Source organism: Phyllobates terribilis, unplaced genomic scaffold, assembly GCF_046119375.1.
Source record: "Phyllobates terribilis strain yellow unplaced genomic scaffold, ASM4611937v1 Scaffold_217__1_contigs__length_3308461, whole genome shotgun sequence".
Taxonomy (NCBI): domain Eukaryota; kingdom Metazoa; phylum Chordata; class Amphibia; order Anura; family Dendrobatidae; genus Phyllobates; species Phyllobates terribilis.
Genome location: NW_027362977.1, coordinates 2,694,840 through 2,714,249, shown reverse-complemented (window position 1 = coordinate 2,714,249; position 19,410 = coordinate 2,694,840). Strand labels below are relative to the sequence as shown.

The 19,410-nt window shown below is 46.3% G+C and overlaps 12 non-coding genes and 4 pseudogenes across 12 annotated transcripts; all 16 read right to left on the bottom strand.

Moving 5' to 3' along the window:
• Positions 1-1,102: 1,102 nt before the first annotated feature.
• LOC141214323 (U2 spliceosomal RNA) lies at positions 1,103-1,293 on the bottom strand. The gene has a single exon (XR_012283589.1). It is a non-coding gene; the product is annotated as a U2 spliceosomal RNA (small nuclear RNA).
• Positions 1,294-2,408: 1,115 nt separating this feature from the next.
• LOC141214353 (U2 spliceosomal RNA) lies at positions 2,409-2,590 on the bottom strand. The gene has a single exon (XR_012283619.1). It is a non-coding gene; the product is annotated as a U2 spliceosomal RNA (small nuclear RNA).
• Positions 2,591-3,379: 789 nt separating this feature from the next.
• On the bottom strand, positions 3,380-3,471 carry LOC141214408 (U2 spliceosomal RNA; annotated as a pseudogene).
• A 1,115-nt stretch (positions 3,472-4,586) lies between these two features.
• On the bottom strand, positions 4,587-4,777 carry LOC141214288 (U2 spliceosomal RNA). Its single transcript, XR_012283554.1, has one exon. It is a non-coding gene; the product is annotated as a U2 spliceosomal RNA (small nuclear RNA).
• Positions 4,778-5,892: 1,115 nt separating this feature from the next.
• Positions 5,893-6,083, bottom strand: LOC141214287 (U2 spliceosomal RNA). Its single transcript, XR_012283553.1, has one exon. It is a non-coding gene; the product is annotated as a U2 spliceosomal RNA (small nuclear RNA).
• A 1,115-nt stretch (positions 6,084-7,198) lies between these two features.
• Positions 7,199-7,383, bottom strand: LOC141214360 (U2 spliceosomal RNA). The gene has a single exon (XR_012283626.1). It is a non-coding gene; the product is annotated as a U2 spliceosomal RNA (small nuclear RNA).
• Positions 7,384-8,172: 789 nt separating this feature from the next.
• On the bottom strand, positions 8,173-8,264 carry LOC141214407 (U2 spliceosomal RNA; annotated as a pseudogene).
• A 1,115-nt stretch (positions 8,265-9,379) lies between these two features.
• Positions 9,380-9,570, bottom strand: LOC141214286 (U2 spliceosomal RNA). The gene has a single exon (XR_012283552.1). It is a non-coding gene; the product is annotated as a U2 spliceosomal RNA (small nuclear RNA).
• A 1,115-nt stretch (positions 9,571-10,685) lies between these two features.
• On the bottom strand, positions 10,686-10,867 carry LOC141214341 (U2 spliceosomal RNA). The gene has a single exon (XR_012283607.1). It is a non-coding gene; the product is annotated as a U2 spliceosomal RNA (small nuclear RNA).
• Positions 10,868-11,391: 524 nt separating this feature from the next.
• On the bottom strand, positions 11,392-11,507 carry LOC141214403 (U2 spliceosomal RNA; annotated as a pseudogene).
• A 1,115-nt stretch (positions 11,508-12,622) lies between these two features.
• On the bottom strand, positions 12,623-12,813 carry LOC141214285 (U2 spliceosomal RNA). The gene has a single exon (XR_012283551.1). It is a non-coding gene; the product is annotated as a U2 spliceosomal RNA (small nuclear RNA).
• A 1,115-nt stretch (positions 12,814-13,928) lies between these two features.
• LOC141214283 (U2 spliceosomal RNA) lies at positions 13,929-14,119 on the bottom strand. The gene has a single exon (XR_012283549.1). It is a non-coding gene; the product is annotated as a U2 spliceosomal RNA (small nuclear RNA).
• A 1,115-nt stretch (positions 14,120-15,234) lies between these two features.
• LOC141214339 (U2 spliceosomal RNA) lies at positions 15,235-15,416 on the bottom strand. Its single transcript, XR_012283605.1, has one exon. It is a non-coding gene; the product is annotated as a U2 spliceosomal RNA (small nuclear RNA).
• Positions 15,417-15,940: 524 nt separating this feature from the next.
• Positions 15,941-16,056, bottom strand: LOC141214402 (U2 spliceosomal RNA; annotated as a pseudogene).
• Positions 16,057-17,171: 1,115 nt separating this feature from the next.
• Positions 17,172-17,362, bottom strand: LOC141214282 (U2 spliceosomal RNA). The gene has a single exon (XR_012283548.1). It is a non-coding gene; the product is annotated as a U2 spliceosomal RNA (small nuclear RNA).
• A 1,115-nt stretch (positions 17,363-18,477) lies between these two features.
• On the bottom strand, positions 18,478-18,668 carry LOC141214261 (U2 spliceosomal RNA). Its single transcript, XR_012283528.1, has one exon. It is a non-coding gene; the product is annotated as a U2 spliceosomal RNA (small nuclear RNA).
• Between the last annotated feature and the right edge of the window lie 742 nt (positions 18,669-19,410).

Sequence of the window (19,410 nt, the reverse complement as noted above, 5' to 3'; positions counted from 1 at the left end):
ATTGGTTTCAAACTACGGAGCCACCCAAGGATCCTGAAAAGTCCATTTGTGGAGATGAGCTCCTGGACTCCCGTTAAGAAGACATGTTGTCAACCTCTAGATCCCTTACATGCCTGCACTTTTCGGCTTGCTGCTGCTGCAATCCACGCGTTTTAGATCTGCATAACTCCACCTCTTTAAACACAGCACCTTCACCCCCTGCTGTTCCCACCCGCCTCAACACCGTTGGAAGGGAGGAGAACCAATTAAGGCGGGGGGTGGGGTGGAACGAGCAGCTGTCTACCCTTAGCAGGAGGGCTCCTGATTACATACCTCTCCTGCTGCTGCTGGCTGTCCAGCAGCAGACTGAAGGTGGCTGCTGCTGTGCACAGGTATATAAAGGCTCAGAGCCTATTATGACACGCGCAGCCAGCGTTCCATTGCCACATTCCATCTACTGCAGGCAGGATACCTGGCTGGCTGAATGTCGCTGAGAAGCTCACAGAGACCGCCATAAGCAACAGTTTAACAGAATGCCACAGACTAATCAACCAAACTTTTTGGGTTGGGTTCTCTTTTATAGTCTGCAGGCATTAAATGAAAGAAGTCAGTGTTCCAGCAGAAGGAGACAACGTTTCAGAAAAGGCATTGTAGCAAACCAAAAAAGAAATTTTAAGCGCAGCAGAGTAACCAGCGCACATACCTGTTAGCTCAGGTGAGTTTAAAAGGCTGCTGTTGATAACAAGGGCATTTGCTAAATAGATGGTGTGTGTGCAACAATATACTGAAAGGTCAATTATATTGTGCAGCTTATCTCACCACCTGTAGTTATTTAGGTGAAAGCTCCAAAATGCTTGCCTAATATGTCTGTTTATCCAAAAGGAAGTAAAAAGGGAGAGCTAGAAAGATAGCATTGCATCACATTACATGGCAATGCAATGCACAGTTGCTGAAGTTGAACCAAAATGAGCTTGTAATCTGGCTTCTGCAACTTTGAACATGAAAAATCCAATGAGGAGAAGAAAAGCAAAGCCAAAGAGTCCATCCCAAAATCCGACAAACAAGCAAAATGAACAAAAAACATTGAATTCAATTCTTTCTGATTTTAGAAACTGCATTAAAGAAGGGGTGCACCGGTTCTGGAGATACTGCAATACCAGGTCAATGCGTGGAGTGGACAGAGCAAGCTCTTTTTCCATCTCCCTGTTCTAAAAATCCATTTAATATATGGTCCCCAGATAGGGGACGTATCAGATATTAAACTGATAAGAACAGATACTACACTTGATCTTAGCCAAAAGGCCGAGAAGCGATAACCAGAATTGGTTTCAAACTACGGAGCCACCCAAGGATCCTGAAAAGTCCATTTGTGGAGATGAGCTCCTGGACTCCCGTTAAGAAGACATGTTGTCAACCTCTAGATCCCTTACATGCCTGCACTTTTCGGCTTGCTGCTGCTGCAATCCACGCGTTTTAGATCTGCATAACTCCACCTCTTTAAACACAGCACCTTCACCCCCTGCTGTTCCCACCCGCCTCAACACCGTTGGAAGGGAGGAGAACCAATTAAGGCGGGGGGTGGGGTGGAACGAGCAGCTGTCTACCCTTAGCAGGAGGGCTCCTGATTACATACCTCTCCTGCTGCTGCTGCTGCTGGCTGTCCAGCAGCAGACTGAAGGTGGCTGCTGCTGTGCACAGGTATATAAAGGCTCAGAGCCTATTATGACACGCGCAGCCAGCGTTCCATTGCCACATTCCATCTACTGCAGGCAGGATACCTGGCTGGCTGAATGTCGCTGAGAAGCTCACAGAGACCGCCATAAGCAACAGTTTAACAGAATGCCACAGACTAATCAACCAAACTTTTTGGGTTGGGTTCTCTTTTATAGTCTGCAGGCATTAAATGAAAGAAGTCAGTGTTCCAGCAGAAGGAGACAACGTTTCAGAAAAGGCATTGTAGCAAACCAAAAAAGAAATTTTAAGCGCAGCAGAGTAACCAGCGCACATACCTGTTAGCTCAGGTGAGTTTAAAAGGCTGCTGTTGATAACAAGGGCATTTGCTAAATAGATGGTGTGTGTGCAACAATATACTGAAAGGTCAATTATATTGTGCAGCTTATCTCACCACCTGTAGTTATTTAGGTGAAAGCTCCAAAATGCTTGCCTAATATGTCTGTTTATCCAAAAGGAAGTAAAAAGGGAGAGCTAGAAAGATAGCATTGCATCACATTACATGGCAATGCAATGCACAGTTGCTGAAGTTGAACCAAAATGAGCTTGTAATCTGGCTTCTGCAACTTTGAACATGAAAAATCCAATGAGGAGAAGAAAAGCAAAGCCAAAGAGTCCATCCCAAAATCCGACAAACAAGCAAAATGAACAAAAAACATTGAATTCAATTCTTTCTGATTTTAGAAACTGCATTAAAGAAGGGGTGCACCGGTCCTGGAGATACTGCAATACCAGGTCAATGCGTGGAGTGGACAGAGCAAGCTCTTTTTCCATCTCCCTGTTCTAAAAATCCATTTAATATATGGTCCCCAGATAGGGGACGTATCAGATATTAAACTGATAAGAACAGATTTTTTTTTTATCGAAAGCCCGAATTCGTGTACAAAACCCGAGTGCGCTTAAAAAAGTGACAAGTGCCACAAAAAAAGTGCACTAGGATGCTGGTCTTCTTGAAACCCTCTCCAAAAGGAGAAGGGTCCCCCAAACCATTCCCCGTCCCTCCAAGCCAAAAGGCCACAGCGAGGAACAGGGACAAAAAGCCACCTCCAGCCGAAGCCAGAGGCGACCCAATCTTACCCCCAGCACCTGCCCGAGTTCTCACCCGAGCAAGGCACTGGGAGCCAAAGACTGTGCTCCCCTCCCGGAAGAGGGGAGCCAACAACGCTCTCCTCCCGAAACAGGAGAGCCAGGGGGGTTCAGGGGGGAGCGGAACCTGATGGCCACACACTCCCCCCCTAGACCTGCCAAGAGAGGAACCCGTAAGGGAACCGCATCCCGACAAAATCCTAGTAGGACGTGACACACGTGAATAAGTGGACACACAGTGACAAAGAAATTAAATAAATAGTGAAGGTTTCACAGTATAATACTGCCCGGACCTTCGACCGGGAATTGAAAAATTCCCCATCCTAAGGCCAGAAGGCCCGGAATAAGGGTGTGTGCGAAGAAAGAAAATTTGAAGTGCTTGTGCAAATGTGCCATAAACTCAAGTGGGGTTCCCAATCCCAGTGAGTTAAGGCACCCAAGGGTCACCACTCCTGGGGCACTTCACACTTCGGGCTTTCGATCTTCCCCGGCCCAATGGCGTCGATCCTGGGGGGCCATGCTTTCCACCAGATGACTATATTAGCCACCTGGCGTACTAACAAGCGCCTAAACCCCAGTGTGCATAATGTATCAATCTACTAGGGCGGCCAACATCCAAAACCGCCTTTTCAAAAGATACTACACTTGATCTTAGCCAAAAGGCCGAGAAGCGATAACCAGAATTGGTTTCAAACTACGGAGCCACCCAAGGATCCTGAAAAGTCCATTTGTGGAGATGAGCTCCTGGACTCCCGTTAAGAAGACATGTTGTCAACCTCTAGATCCCTTACATGCCTGCACTTTTCGGCTTGCTGCTGCTGCAATCCACGCGTTTTAGATCTGCATAACTCCACCTCTTTAAACACAGCACCTTCACCCCCTGCTGTTCCCACCCGCCTCAACACCGTTGGAAGGGAGGAGAACCAATTAAGGCGGGGGGTGGGGTGGAACGAGCAGCTGTCTACCCTTAGCAGGAGGGCTCCTGATTACATACCTCTCCTGCTGCTGCTGCTGCTGGCTGTCCAGCAGCAGACTGAAGGTGGCTGCTGCTGTGCACAGGTATATAAAGGCTCAGAGCCTATTATGACACGCGCAGCCAGCGTTCCATTGCCACATTCCATCTACTGCAGGCAGGATACCTGGCTGGCTGAATGTCGCTGAGAAGCTCACAGAGACCGCCATAAGCAACAGTTTAACAGAATGCCACAGACTAATCAACCAAACTTTTTGGGTTGGGTTCTCTTTTATAGTCTGCAGGCATTAAATGAAAGAAGTCAGTGTTCCAGCAGAAGGAGACAACGTTTCAGAAAAGGCATTGTAGCAAACCAAAAAAGAAATTTTAAGCGCAGCAGAGTAACCAGCGCACATACCTGTTAGCTCAGGTGAGTTTAAAAGGCTGCTGTTGATAACAAGGGCATTTGCTAAATAGATGGTGTGTGTGCAACAATATACTGAAAGGTCAATTATATTGTGCAGCTTATCTCACCACCTGTAGTTATTTAGGTGAAAGCTCCAAAATGCTTGCCTAATATGTCTGTTTATCCAAAAGGAAGTAAAAAGGGAGAGCTAGAAAGATAGCATTGCATCACATTACATGGCAATGCAATGCACAGTTGCTGAAGTTGAACCAAAATGAGCTTGTAATCTGGCTTCTGCAACTTTGAACATGAAAAATCCAATGAGGAGAAGAAAAGCAAAGCCAAAGAGTCCATCCCAAAATCCGACAAACAAGCAAAATGAACAAAAAACATTGAATTCAATTCTTTCTGATTTTAGAAACTGCATTAAAGAAGGGGTGCACCGGTCCTGGAGATACTGCAATACCAGGTCAATGCGTGGAGTGGACAGAGCAAGCTCTTTTTCCATCTCCCTGTTCTAAAAATCCATTTAATATATGGTCCCCAGATAGGGGACGTATCAGATATTAAACTGATAAGAACAGATACTACACTTGATCTTAGCCAAAAGGCCGAGAAGCGATAACCAGAATTGGTTTCAAACTACGGAGCCACCCAAGGATCCTGAAAAGTCCATTTGTGGAGATGAGCTCCTGGACTCCCGTTAAGAAGACATGTTGTCAACCTCTAGATCCCTTACATGCCTGCACTTTTCGGCTTGCTGCTGCTGCAATCCACGCGTTTTAGATCTGCATAACTCCACCTCTTTAAACACAGCACCTTCACCCCCTGCTGTTCCCACCCGCCTCAACACCGTTGGAAGGGAGGAGAACCAATTAAGGTGGGGGGTGGGGTGGAACGAGCAGCTGTCTACCCTTAGCAGGAGGGCTCCTGATTACATACCTCTCCTGCTGCTGCTGCTGCTGGCTGTCCAGCAGCAGACTGAAGGTGGCTGCTGCTGTGCACAGGTATATAAAGGCTCAGAGCCTATTATGACACGCGCAGCCAGCGTTCCATTGCCACATTCCATCTACTGCAGGCAGGATACCTGGCCGGCTGAATGTCGCTGAGAAGCTCACAGAGACCGCCATAAGCAACAGTTTAACAGAATGCCACAGACTAATCAACCAAACTTTTTGGGTTGGGTTCTCTTTTATAGTCTGCAGGCATTAAATGAAAGAAGTCAGTGTTCCAGCAGAAGGAGACAACGTTTCAGAAAAGGCATTGTACTAAACCAAAAAAGAAATTTTAAGCGCAGCAGAGTAACCAGCGCACATACCTGTTAGCTCAGGTGAGTTTAAAAGGCTGCTGTTGATAACAAGGGCATTTGCTAAATAGATGGTGTGTGTGCAACAATATACTGAAAGGTCAATTATATTGTGCAGCTTATCTCACCACCTGTAGTTATTTAGGTGAAAGCTCCAAAATGCTTGCCTAATATGTCTGTTTATCCAAAAGGAAGTAAAAAAGGAGAGCTAGAAAGATAGCATTGCATCACATTACATGGCAATGCAATGCACAGTTGCTGAAGTTGAACCAAAATGAGCTTGTAATCTGGCTTCTGCAACTTTGAACATGAAAAATCCAATGAGGAGAAGAAAAGCAAAGCCAAAGAGTCCATCCCAAAATCCGACAAACAAGCAAAATGAACAAAAAACATTGAATTCAATTCTTTCTGATTTTAGAAACTGCATTAAAGAAGGGGTGCACCGGTCCTGGAGATACTGCAATACCAGGTCAATGCGTGGAGTGGACAGAGCAAGCTCTTTTTCCATCTCCCTGTTCTAAAAATCCATTTAATATATGGTCCCCAGATAGGGGACGTATCAGATATTAAACTGATAAGAACAGATACTACACTTGATCTTAGCCAAAAGGCCGAGAAGCGATAACCAGAATTGGTTTCAAACTACGGAGCCACCCAAGGATCCTGAAAAGTCCATTTGTGGAGATGAGCTCCTGGACTCCCTTTAAGAAGACATGTTGTCAACCTCTAGATCCCTTACATGCCTGCACTTTTCGGCTTGCTGCTGCTGCAATCCACGCGTTTTAGATCTGCATAACTCCACCTCTTTAAACACAGCACCTTCACCCCCTGCTGTTCCCACCCGCCTCAACACCGTTGGAAGGGAGGAGAACCAATTAAGGCGGGGGGTGGGGTGGAACGAGCAGCTGTCTACCCTTAGCAGGAGGGCTCCTGATTACATACCTCTCCTGCTGCTGCTGCTGCTGGCTGTCCAGCAGCAGACTGAAGGTGGCTGCTGCTGTGCACAGGTATATAAAGGCTCAGAGCCTATTATGACACGCGCAGCCAGCGTTCCATTGCCACATTCCATCTACTGCAGGCAGGATACCTGGCTGGCTGAATGTCGCTGAGAAGCTCACAGAGACCGCCATAAGCAACAGTTTAACAGAATGCCACAGACTAATCAACCAAACTTTTTGGGTTGGGTTCTCTTTTATAGTCTGCAGGCATTAAATGAAAGAAGTCAGTGTTCCAGCAGAAGGAGACAACGTTTCAGAAAAGGCATTGTAGCAAACCAAAAAAGAAATTTTAAGCGCAGCAGAGTAACCAGCGCACATACCTGTTAGCTCAGGTGAGTTTAAAAGGCTGCTGTTGATAACAAGGGCATTTGCTAAATAGATGGTGTGTGTGCAACAATATACTGAAAGGTCAATTATATTGTGCAGCTTATCTCACCACCTGTAGTTATTTAGGTGAAAGCTCCAAAATGCTTGCCTAATATGTCTGTTTATCCAAAAGGAAGTAAAAAGGGAGAGCTAGAAAGATAGCATTGCATCACATTACATGGCAATGCAATGCACAGTTGCTGAAGTTGAACCAAAATGAGCTTGTAATCTGGCTTCTGCAACTTTGAACATGAAAAATCCAATGAGGAGAAGAAAAGCAAAGCCAAAGAGTCCATCCCAAAATCCGACAAACAAGCAAAATGAACAAAAAACATTGAATTCAATTCTTTCTGATTTTAGAAACTGCATTAAAGAAGGGGTGCACCGGTCCTGGAGATACTGCAATACCAGGTCAATGCGTGGAGTGGACAGAGCAAGCTCTTTTTCCATCTCCCTGTTCTAAAAATCCATTTAATATATGGTCCCCAGATAGGGGACGTATCAGATATTAAACTGATAAGAACAGATTTTTTTTTTTTTATCGAAAGCCCGAATTCGTGTACAAAACCCGAGTGCGCTTAAAAAAGTGACAAGTGCCACAAAAAAAGTGCACTAGGATGCTGGTCTTCTTGAAACCCTCTCCAAAAGGAGAAGGGTCCCCCAAACCATTCCCCGTCCCTCCGAGCCAAAAGGCCACAGCGAGGAACAGGGACAAAAAGCCACCTCCAGCCGAAGCCAGAGGCGACCCAATCTTACCCCCAGCACCTGCCCGAGTTCTCACCCGAGCAAGGCACTGGGAGCCAAAGACTGTGCTCCCCTCCCGGAAGAGGGGAGCCAACAACGCTCTCCTCCCGAAAGAGGAGAGCCAGGGGGGTTCAGGGGGGAGCGGAACCTGATGGCCACACACTCCCCCCCTAGACCTGCCAAGAGAGGAACCCGTAAGGGAACCGCATCCCGACAAAATCCTAGTAGGACGTGACACACGTGAATAACTGGACACACAGTGACAAAGAAATTAAATAAATAGTGAAGGTTTCACAGTATAATACTGCCCGGACCTTCGACCGGAAGTTGAAAAATTCCCCATCCTAAGGCCAGAAGGCCCGGAATAAGGGTGTGTGCGAAGAAAGAAAATTTGAAGTGCTTGTGCAAATGTGCCATAAACTCAAGTGGGGTTCCCAATCCCAGTGAGTTAAGGCACCCCAGGGTCACCACTCCTGGGGCACTTCACACTTCGGGCTTTCGATCTTCCCCGGCCCAATGGCGTCGATCCTGGGGGGCCATGCTTTCCACCAGATGACTATATTAGCCACCTGGCGTACTAACAAGCGCCTAAACCCCAGTGTGCATAATGTATCAATCTACTAGGGCGGCCAACATCCAAAACCGCCTTTTCAAAAGATACTACACTTGATCTTAGCCAAAAGGCCGAGAAGCGATAACCAGAATTGGTTTCAAACTACGGAGCCACCCAAGGATCCTGAAAAGTCCATTTGTGGAGATGAGCTCCTGGACTCCCGTTAAGAAGACATGTTGTCAACCTCTAGATCCCTTACATGCCTGCACTTTTCGGCTTGCTGCTGCTGCAATCCACGCGTTTTAGATCTGCATAACTCCACCTCTTTAAACACAGCACCTTCACCCCCTGCTGTTCCCACCCGCCTCAACACCATTGGAAGGGAGGAGAACCAATTAAGGCGGGGGGTGGGGTGGAACGAGCAGCTGTCTACCCTTAGCAGGAGGGCTCCTGATTACATACCTCTCCTGCTGCTGCTGCTGCTGGCTGTCCAGCAGCAGACTGAAGGTGGCTGCTGCTGTGCACAGGTATATAAAGGCTCAGAGCCTATTATGACACGCGCAGCCAGCGTTCCATTGCCACATTCCATCTACTGCAGGCAGGATACCTGGCTGGCTGAATGTCGCTGAGAAGCTCACAGAGACTGCCATAAGCAACAGTTTAACAGAATGCCACAGACTAATCAACCAAACTTTTTGGGTTGGGTTCTCTTTTATAGTCTGCAGGCATTAAATGAAAGAAGTCAGTGTTCCAGCAGAAGGAGACAACGTTTCAGAAAAGGCATTGTAGCAAACCAAAAAAGAAATTTTAAGCGCAGCAGAGTAACCAGCGCACATACCTGTTAGCTCAGGTGAGTTTAAAAGGCTGCTGTTGATAACAAGGGCATTTGCTAAATAGATGGTGTGTGTGCAACAATATACTGAAAGGTCAATTATATTGTGCAGCTTATCTCACCACCTGTAGTTATTTAGGTGAAAGCTCCAAAATGCTTGCCTAATATGTCTGTTTATCCAAAAGGAAGTAAAAAGGGAGAGCTAGAAAGATAGCATTGCATCACATTACATGGCAATGCAATGCACAGTTGCTGAAGTTGAACCAAAATGAGCTTGTAATCTGGCTTCTGCAACTTTGAACATGAAAAATCCAATGAGGAGAAGAAAAGCAAAGCCAAAGAGTCCATCCCAAAATCCGACAAACAAGCAAAATGAACAAAAAACATTGAATTCAATTCTTTCTGATTTTAGAAACTGCATTAAAGAAGGGGTGCACCGGTCCTGGAGATACTGCAATACCAGGTCAATGCGTGGAGTGGACAGAGCAAGCTCTTTTTCCATCTCCCTGTTCTAAAAATCCATTTAATATATGGTCCCCAGATAGGGGACGTATCAGATATTAAACTGATAAGAACAGATACTACACTTGATCTTAGCCAAAAGGCCGAGAAGCGATAACCAGAATTGGTTTCAAACTACGGAGCCACCCAAGGATCCTGAAAAGTCCATTTGTGGAGATGAGCTCCTGGACTCCCGTTAAGAAGACATGTTGTCAACCTCTAGATCCCTTACATGCCTGCACTTTTCGGCTTGCTGCTGCTGCAATCCACGCGTTTTAGATCTGCATAACTCCACCTCTTTAAACACAGCACCTTCACCCCCAGCTGTTCCCACCCGCCTCAACACCGTTGGAAGGGAGGAGAACCAATTAAGGCGGGGGGTGGGGTGGAACGAGCAGCTGTCTACCCTTAGCAGGAGGGCTCCTGATTACATACCTCTCCTGCTGCTACTGCTGCTGGCTGTCCAGCAGCAGACTGAAGGTGGCTGCTGCTGTGCACAGGTATATAAAGGTTCAGAGCCTATTATGACACGCGCAGCCAGCGTTCCATTGCCACATTCCATCTACTGCAGGCAGGATACCTGGCTGGCTGAATGTCGCTGAGAAGCTCACAGAGACCGCCATAAGCAACAGTTTAACAGAATGCCACAGACTAATCAACCAAACTTTTTGGGTTGGGTTCTCTTTTATAGTCTGCAGGCATTAAATGAAAGAAGTCAGTGTTCCAGCAGAAGGAGACAACGTTTCAGAAAAGGCATTGTAGCAAACCAAAAAAGAAATTTTAAGCGCAGCAGAGTAACCAGCGCACATACCTGTTAGCTCAGGTGAGTTTAAAAGGCTGCTGTTGATAACAAGGGCATTTGCTAAATAGATGGTGTGTGTACAACAATATACTGAAAGGTCAATTATATTGTGCAGCTTATCTCACCACCTGTAGTTATTTAGGTGAAAGCTCCAAAATGCTTGCCTAATATGTCTGTTTATCCAAAAGGAAGTAAAAAGGGAGAGCTAGAAAGATTGCATTGCATCACATTACATGGCAATGCAATGCACAGTTGCTGAAGTTGAACCAAAATGAGCTTGTAATCTGGCTTCTGCAACTTTGAACATGAAAAATCCAATGAGGAGAAGAAAAGCAAAGCCAAAGAGTCCATCCCAAAATCCGAAAAACAAGCAAAATGAACAAAAAACATTGAATTCAATTCTTTCTGATTTTAGAAACTGCATTAAAGAAGGGGTGCACCGGTCCTGGAGATACTGCAATACCAGGTCAATGCGTGGAGTGGACAGAGCAAGCTCTTTTTCCATCTCCCTGTTCTAAAAATCCATTTAATATATGGTCCCCAGATAGGGGACGTATCAGATATTAAACTGATAAGAACAGATTTTTTGATTGAAGCTGCATCCAAGGCACTGAAAAATGTGACCGAAGTCACACCAAAACAGCGCACGAGGCGAGGATTCATGTGGACCCTTCCCGGAGAAGAGGGTCCCCAATAAACCATCCCCATCCCTCCGAGCCAGAAGGCCACAGCGAGGGTCAGGGATCTCCGATGCTCTCCCTAGCCGAAGCCGGAGAAGAGCCGTTTTCGTGCTCCCAGCTTCCATCTAGGCTGCCACCCTAGTGGAGCTGGAGCCTGTGTTGGTTTCTCAGCCCAAAGCTGACCGGACCTCCGACCGGGTTTATAAAAATTCCCCTTCCTAGCCCGGAGGCCAGGAATAGGGGGGGTTGCTCAGAAAGTATGATTGGCAAAGGTGCGGCGTGCTACGAAGCCAAGTCTTTCTGGGGTTCCCAGTCCCAGTAAGCTTGGACTCCCACCAGGGCGCCTACTCCTGGGGCACATTGCTCCAAAGCCCTCACACTTACCCAGCCTAGTGACTTCGATCCTGGAGGGCCATGTTTTCCATCAGATAACTCTATGAGCCACCTGGCGTACTAACAAGTGCACCAAACCAGTGTGTAATATGCATCAATTTACTAGGGCAGCCCAAGGACAAAACTGCCTTTTCAAAAGATACTACACTTGATCTTAGCCAAAAGGCCGAGAAGCGATAACCAGAATTGGTTTCAAACTACGGAGCCACCCAAGGATCCTGAAAAGTCCATTTGTGGAGATGAGCTCCTGGACTCCCGTTAAGAAGACATGTTGTCAACCTCTAGATCCCTTACATGCCTGCACTTTTCGGCTTGCTGCTGCTGCAATCCACGCGTTTTAGATCTGCATAACTCCACCTCTTTAAACACAGCACCTTCACCCCCTGCTGTTCCCACCCGCCTCAACACCGTTGGAAGGGAGGAGAACCAATTAAGGCGGGGGGTGGGGTGGAACGAGCAGCTGTCTACCCTTAGCAGGAGGGCTCCTGATTACATACCTCTCCTGCTGCTGCTGCTGCTGGCTGTCCAGCAGCAGACTGAAGGTGGCTGCTGCTGTGCACAGGTATATAAAGGCTCAGAGCCTATTATGACATGCGCAGCCAGCGTTCCATTGCCACATTCCATCTACTGCAGGCAGGATACCTGGCTGGTTGAATGTCGCTGAGAAGCTCACAGAGACCGCCATAAGCAACAGTTTAACAGAATGCCACAGACTAATCAACCAAACTTTTTGGGTTGGGTTCTCTTTTATAGTCTGCAGGCATTAAATGAAAGAAGTCAGTGTTCCAGCAGAAGGAGACAACGTTTCAGAAAAGGCATTGTAGCAAACCAAAAAAGAAATTTTAAGCGCAGCAGAGTAACCAGCGCACATACCTGTTAGCTCAGGTGAGTTTAAAAGGCTGCTGTTGATAACAAGGGCATTTGCTAAATAGATGGTGTGTGTGCAACAATATACTGAAAGGTCAATTATATTGTGCAGCTTATCTCACCACCTGTAGTTATTTAGGTGAAAGCTCCAAAATGCTTGCCTAATATGTCTGTTTATCCAAAAGGAAGTAAAAAGGGAGAGCTAGAAAGATAGCATTGCATCACATTACATGGCAATGCAATGCACAGTTGCTGAAGTTGAACCAAAATGAGCTTGTAATCTGGCTTCTGCAACTTTGAACATGAAAAATCCAATGAGGAGAAGAAAAGCAAAGCCAAACAGTCCATCCCAAAATCCGACAAACAAGCAAAATGAACAAAAAACATTGAATTCAATTCTTTCTGATTTTAGAAACTGCATTAAAGAAGGGGTGCACCGGTCCTGGAGATACTGCAATACCAGGTCAATGCGTGGAGTGGACAGAGCAAGCTCTTTTTCCATCTCCCTGTTCTAAAAATCCATTTAATATATGGTCCCCAGATAGGGGACGTATCAGATATTAAACTGATAAGAACAGATACTACACTTGATCTTAGCCAAAAGGCCGAGAAGCGATAACCAGAATTGGTTTCAAACTACGGAGCCACCCAAGGATCCTGAAAAGTCCATTTGTGGAGATGAGCTCCTGGACTCCCGTTAAGAAGACATGTTGTCAACCTCTAGATCCCTTACATGCCTGCACTTTTCGGCTTGCTGCTGCTGCAATCCACGCGTTTTAGATCTGCATAACTCCACCTCTTTAAACACAGCACCTTCACCCCCTGCTGTTCCCACCCGCCTCAACACCGTTGGAAGGGAGGAGAACCAATTAAGGCGGGGGGTGGGGTGGAACGAGCAGCTGTCTACCCTTAGCAGGAGGGCTCCTGATTACATACCTCTCCTGCTGCTGCTGCTGCTGGCTGTCCAGCAGCAGACTGAAGGTGGCTGCTGCTGTGCACAGGTATATAAAGGCTCAGAGCCTATTATGACACGCGCAGCCAGCGTTCCATTGCCACATTCCATCTACTGCAGGCAGGATACCTGGCTGGCTGAATGTCGCTGAGAAGCTCACAGAGACCGCCATAAGCAACAGTTTAACAGAATGCCACAGACTAATCAACCAAACTTTTTGGGTTGGGTTCTCTTTTATAGTCTGCAGGCATTAAATGAAAGAAGTCAGTGTTCCAGCAGAAGGAGACAACGTTTCAGAAAAGGCATTGTAGCAAACCAAAAAAGAAATTTTAAGCGCAGCAGAGTAACCAGCGCACATACCTGTTAGCTCAGGTGAGTTTAAAAGGCTGCTGTTGATAACAAGGGCATTTGCTAAATAGATGGTGTGTGTGCAACAATATACTGAAAGGTCAATTATATTGTGCAGCTTATCTCACCACCTGTAGTTATTTAGGTGAAAGCTCCAAAATGCTTGCCTAATATGTCTGTTTATCCAAAAGGAAGTAAAAAGGGAGAGCTAGAAAGATAGCATTGCATCACATTACATGGCAATGCAATGCACAGTTGCTGAAGTTGAACCAAAATGAGCTTGTAATCTGGCTTCTGCAACTTTGAACATGAAAAATCCAATGAGGAGAAGAAAAGCAAAGCCAAAGAGTCCATCCCAAAATCCAACAAACAAGCAAAATGAACAAAAAACATTGAATTCAATTCTTTCTGATTTTAGAAACTGCATTAAAGAAGGGGTGCACCGGTCCTGGAGATACTGCAATACCAGGTCAATGCGTGGAGTGGACAGAGCAAGCTCTTTTTCCATCTCCCTGTTCTAAAAATCCATTTAATATATGGTCCCCAGATAGGGGACGTATCAGATATTAAACTGATAAGAACAGATACTACACTTGATCTTAGCCAAAAGGCCGAGAAGCGATAACCAGAATTGGTTTCAAACTACGGAGCCACCCAAGGATCCTGAAAAGTCCATTTGTGGAGATGAGCTCCTGGACTCCCGTTAAGAAGACATGTTGTCAACCTCTAGATCCCTTACATGCCTGCACTTTTCGGCTTGCTGCTGCTGCAATCCACGCGTTTTAGATCTGCATAACTCCACCTCTTTAAACACAGCACCTTCACCCCCTGCTGTTCCCACCCGCCTCAACACCGTTGGAAAGGAGGAGAACCAATTAAGGCGGGGGGTGGGGTGGAACGAGCAGCTGTCTACCCTTAGCAGGAGGGCTCCTGATTACATACCTCTCCTGCTGCTGCTGCTGCTGGCTGTCCAGCAGCAGACTGAAGGTGGCTGCTGCTGTGCACAGGTATATAAAGGCTCAGAGCCTATTATGACACGCGCAGCCAGCGTTCCATTGCCACATTCCATCTACTGCAGGCAGGATACCTGGCTGGCTGAATGTCGCTGAGAAGCTCACAGAGACCGCCATAAGCAACAGTTTAACAGAATGCCACAGACTAATCAACCAAACTTTTTGGGTTGGGTTCTCTTTTATAGTCTGCAGGCATTAAATGAAAGAAGTCAGTGTTCCAGCAGAAGGAGACAACGTTTCAGAAAAGGCATTGTAGCAAACCAAAAAAGAAATTTTAAGCACAGCAGAGTAACCAGCGCACATACCTGTTAGCTCAGGTGAGTTTAAAAGGCTGCTGTTGATAACAAGGGCATTTGCTAAATAGATGGTGTGTGTGCAACAATATACTGAAAGGTCAATTATATTGTGCAGCTTATCTCACCACCTGTAGTTATTTAGGTGAAAGCTCCAAAATGCTTGCCTAATATGTCTGTTTATCCAAAAGGAAGTAAAAAGGGAGAGCTAGAAAGATAGCATTGCATCACATTACATGGCAATGCAATGCACAGTTGCTGAAGTTGAACCAAAATGAGCTTGTAATCTGGCTTCTGCAACTTTGAACATGAAAAATCCAATGAGGAGAAGAAAAGCAAAGCCAAAGAGTCCATCCCAAAATCCGACAAACAAGCAAAATGAACAAAAAACATTGAATTCAATTCTTTCTGATTTTAGAAACTGCATTAAAGAAGGGGTGCACCGGTCCTGGAGATACTGCAATACCAGGTCAATGCGTGGAGTGGACAGAGCAAGCTCTTTTTCCATCTCCCTGTTCTAAAAATCCATTTAATATATGGTCCCCAGATAGGGGACGTATCAGATATTAAACTGATAAGAACAGATTTTTTGATTGAAGCTGCATCCAAGGCACTGAAAAATGTGACCGAAGTCACACCAAAACAGCGCACGAGGCGAGGATTCATGTGGACCCTTCCCGGAGGAGAGGGTCCCCAATAAACCATCCCCATCCCTCCGAGCCAGAAGGCCACAGCGAGGGTCAGGGATCTCCGATGCTCTCCCTAGCCGAAGCCGGAGAAGAGCCGTTTTCGTGCTCCCAGCTTCCATCTAGGCTGCCACCCTAGTGGAGCTGGAGCCTGTGTTGGTTTCTCAGCCCAAAGCTGACCGGACCTCCGACCGGGTTTATAAAAATTCCCCTTCCTAGCCCGGAGGCCAGGAATAGGGGGGGTTGCTCAGAAAGTATGATTGGCAAAGGTGCGGCGTGCAACGAAGCCAAGTCTTTCTGGGGTTCCCAGTCCCAGTAAGCTTGGACTCCCACCAGGGCGCCTACTCCTGGGGCACATTGCTCCAAAGCCCTCACACTTACCCAGCCTAGTGACTTCGATCCTGGAGGGCCATGTTTTCCATCAGATAACTCTATGAGCCACCTGGCGTACTAACAAGTGCACCAAACCAGTGTGTAATATGCATCAATTTACTAGGGCAGCCCAAGGACAAAACTGCCTTTTCAAAAGATACTACACTTGATCTTAGCCAAAAGGCCGAGAAGCGATAACCAGAATTGGTTTCAAACTACGGAGCCACCCAAGGATCCTGAAAAGTCCATTTGTGGAGATGAGCTCCTGGACTCCCGTTAAGAAGACATGTTGTCAACCTCTAGATCCCTTACATGCCTGCACTTTTCGGCTTGCTGCTGCTGCAATCCACGCGTTTTAGATCTGCATAACTCCACCTCTTTAAACACAGCACCTTCACCCCCTGCTGTTCCCACCCGCCTCAACACCGTTGGAAGGGAGGAGAACCAATTAAGGCGGGGGGTGGGGTGGAACGAGCAGCTGTCTACCCTTAGCAGGAGGGCTCCTGATTACATACCTCTCCTGCTGCTGCTGCTGCTGGCTGTCCAGCAGCAGACTGAAGGTGGTTGCTGCTGTGCACAGGTATATAAAGGCTCAGAGCCTATTATGACACGCGCAGCCAGCGTTCCATTGCCACATTCCATCTACTGCAGGCAGGATACCTGGCTGGCTGAATGTCGCTGAGAAGCTCACAGAGACCGCCATAAGCAACAGTTTAACAGAATGCCACAGACTAATCAACCAAACTTTTTGGGTTGGGTTCTCTTTTATAGTCTGCAGGCATTAAATGAAAGAAGTCAGTGTTCCAGCAGAAGGAGACAACGTTTCAGAAAAGGCATTGTAGCAAACCAAAAAAGAAATTTTAAGCGCAGCAGAGTAACCAGCGCACATACCTGTTAGCTCAGGTGAGTTTAAAAGGCTGCTGTTGATAACAAGGGCATTTGCTAAATAGATGGTGTGTGTGCAACAATATACTGAAAGGTCAATTATATTGTGCAGCTTATCTCACCACCTGTAGTTATTTAGGTGAAAGCTCCAAAATGCTTGCCTAATATGTCTGTTTATCCAAAAGGAAGTAAAAAGGGAGAGCTAGAAAGATAGCATTGCATCACATTACATGGCAATGCAATGCACAGTTGCTGAAGTTGAACCAAAATGAGCTTGTAATCTGGCTTCTGCAACTTTGAACATGAAAAATCCAATGAGGAGAAGAAAAGCAAAGCCAAAGAGTCCATCCCAAAATCCGACAAACAAGCAAAATGAACAAAAAACATTGAATTCAATTCTTTCTGATTTTAGAAACTGCATTAAAGAAGGGGTGCACCGGTCCTGGAGATACTGCAATACCAGGTCAATGCGTGGAGTGGACAGAGCAAGCTCTTTTTCCATCTCCCTGTTCTAAAAATCCATTTAATATATGGTCCCCAGATAGGGGACGTATCAGATATTAAACTGATAAGAACAGATACTACACTTGATCTTAGCCAAAAGGCCGAGAAGCGATAACCAGAATTGGTTTCAAACTACGGAGCCACCCAAGGATCCTGAAAAGTCCATTTGTGGAGATGAGCTCCTGGACTCCCGTTAAGAAGACATGTTGTCAACCTCTAGATCCCTTACATGCCTGCACTTTTCGGCTTGCTGCTGCTGCAATCCACGCGTTTTAGATCTGCATAACTCCACCTCTTTAAACACAGCACCTTCACCCCCTGCTGTTCCCACCCGCCTCAACACCGTTGGAAGGGAGGAGAACCAATTAAGGCGGGGGGTGGGGTGGAACGAGCAGCTGTCTACCCTTAGCAGGAGGGCTCCTGATTACATACCTCTCCTGCTGCTGCTGCTGCTGGCTGTCCAGCAGCAGACTGAAGGTGGCTGCTGCTGTGCACAGGTATATAAAGGCTCAGAGCCTATTATGACACGCGCAGCCAGCGTTCCATTGCCACATTCCATCTACTGCAGGCAGGATACCTGGCTGGCTGAATGTCGCTGAGAAGCTCACAGAGACCGCCATAAGCAACAGTTTAACAGAATGCCACAGACTAATCAACCAAACTTTTTGGGTTGGGTTCTCTTTTATAGTCTGCAGGCATTAAATGAAAGAAGTCAGTGTTCCAGCAGAAGGAGACAACGTTTCAGAAAAGGCATTGTAGCAAACCAAAAAAGAAATTTTAAGCGCAGCAGAGTAACCAGCGCACATACCTGTTAGCTCAGGTGAGTTTAAAAGGCTGCTGTTGATAACAAGGGCATTTGCTAAATAGATGGTGTGTGTGCAACAATATACTGAAAGGTCAATTATATTGTGCAGCTTATCTCACCACCTGTAGTTATTTAGGTGAAAGCTCCAAAATGCTTGCCTAATATGTCTGTTTATCCAAAAGGAAGTAAAAAGGGAGAGCTAGAAAGATAGCATTGCATCACATTACATGGCAATGCAATGCACAGTTGCTGAAGTTGAACCAAAATGAGCTTGTAATCTGGCTTCTGCAACTTTGAACATGAAAAATCCAATGAGGAGAAGAAAAGCAAAGCCAAAGAGTCCATCCCAAAATCCGACAAACAAGCAAAATGAACAAAAAACATTGAATTCAATTCTTTCTGATTTTAGAAACTGCATTAAAGAAAGGGTGCACCGGTCCTGGAGATACTGCAATACCAGGTCAATGCGTGGAGTGGACAGAGCAAGCTCTTTTTCCATCTCCCTGTTCTAAAAATCCATTTAATATATGGTCCCCAGATAGGGGACGTATCAGATATTAAACTGATAAGAACAGATACTACACTTGATCTTAGCCAAAAGGCCGAGAAGCGATAACCAGAATTGGTTTCAAACTACGGAGCCACCCAAGGATCCTGAAAAGTCCATTTGTGGAGATGAGCTCCTGGACTCCCGTTAAGAAGACATGTTGTCAACCTCTAGATCCCTTACATGCCTGCACTTTTCGGCTTGCTGCTGCTGCAATCCACGCGTTTTAGATCTGCATAACTCCACCTCTTTAAACACAGCACCTTCACCCCCTGCTGTTCCCACCCGCCTCAACACCGTTGGAAGGGAGGAGAACCAATTAAGGCGGGGGGTGGGGTGGAACGAGCAGCTGTCTACCCTTAGCAGGAGGGCTCCTGATTACATACCTCTCCTGCTGCTGCTGCTGGCTGTCCAGCAGCAGACTGAAGGTGGCTGCTGCTGTGCACAGGTATATAAAGGCTCAGAGCCTATTATGACACGCGCAGCCAGCGTTCCATTGCCACATTCCATCTACTGCAGGCAGGATACCTGGCTGGCTGAATGTCGCTGAGAAGCTCACAGAGACCGCCATAAGCAACAGTTTAACAGAATGCCACAGACTAATCAACCAAACTTTTTGGGTTGGGTTCTCTTTTATAGTCTGCAGGCATTAAATGAAAGAAGTCAGTGTTCCAGCAGAAGGAGACAACGTTTCAGAAAAGGCATTGTAGCAAACCAAATAAGAAATTTTAAGCGCAGCAGAGTAACCAGCGCACATACCTGTTAGCTCAGGTGAGTTTAAAAGGCTGCTGTTGATAACAAGGGCATTT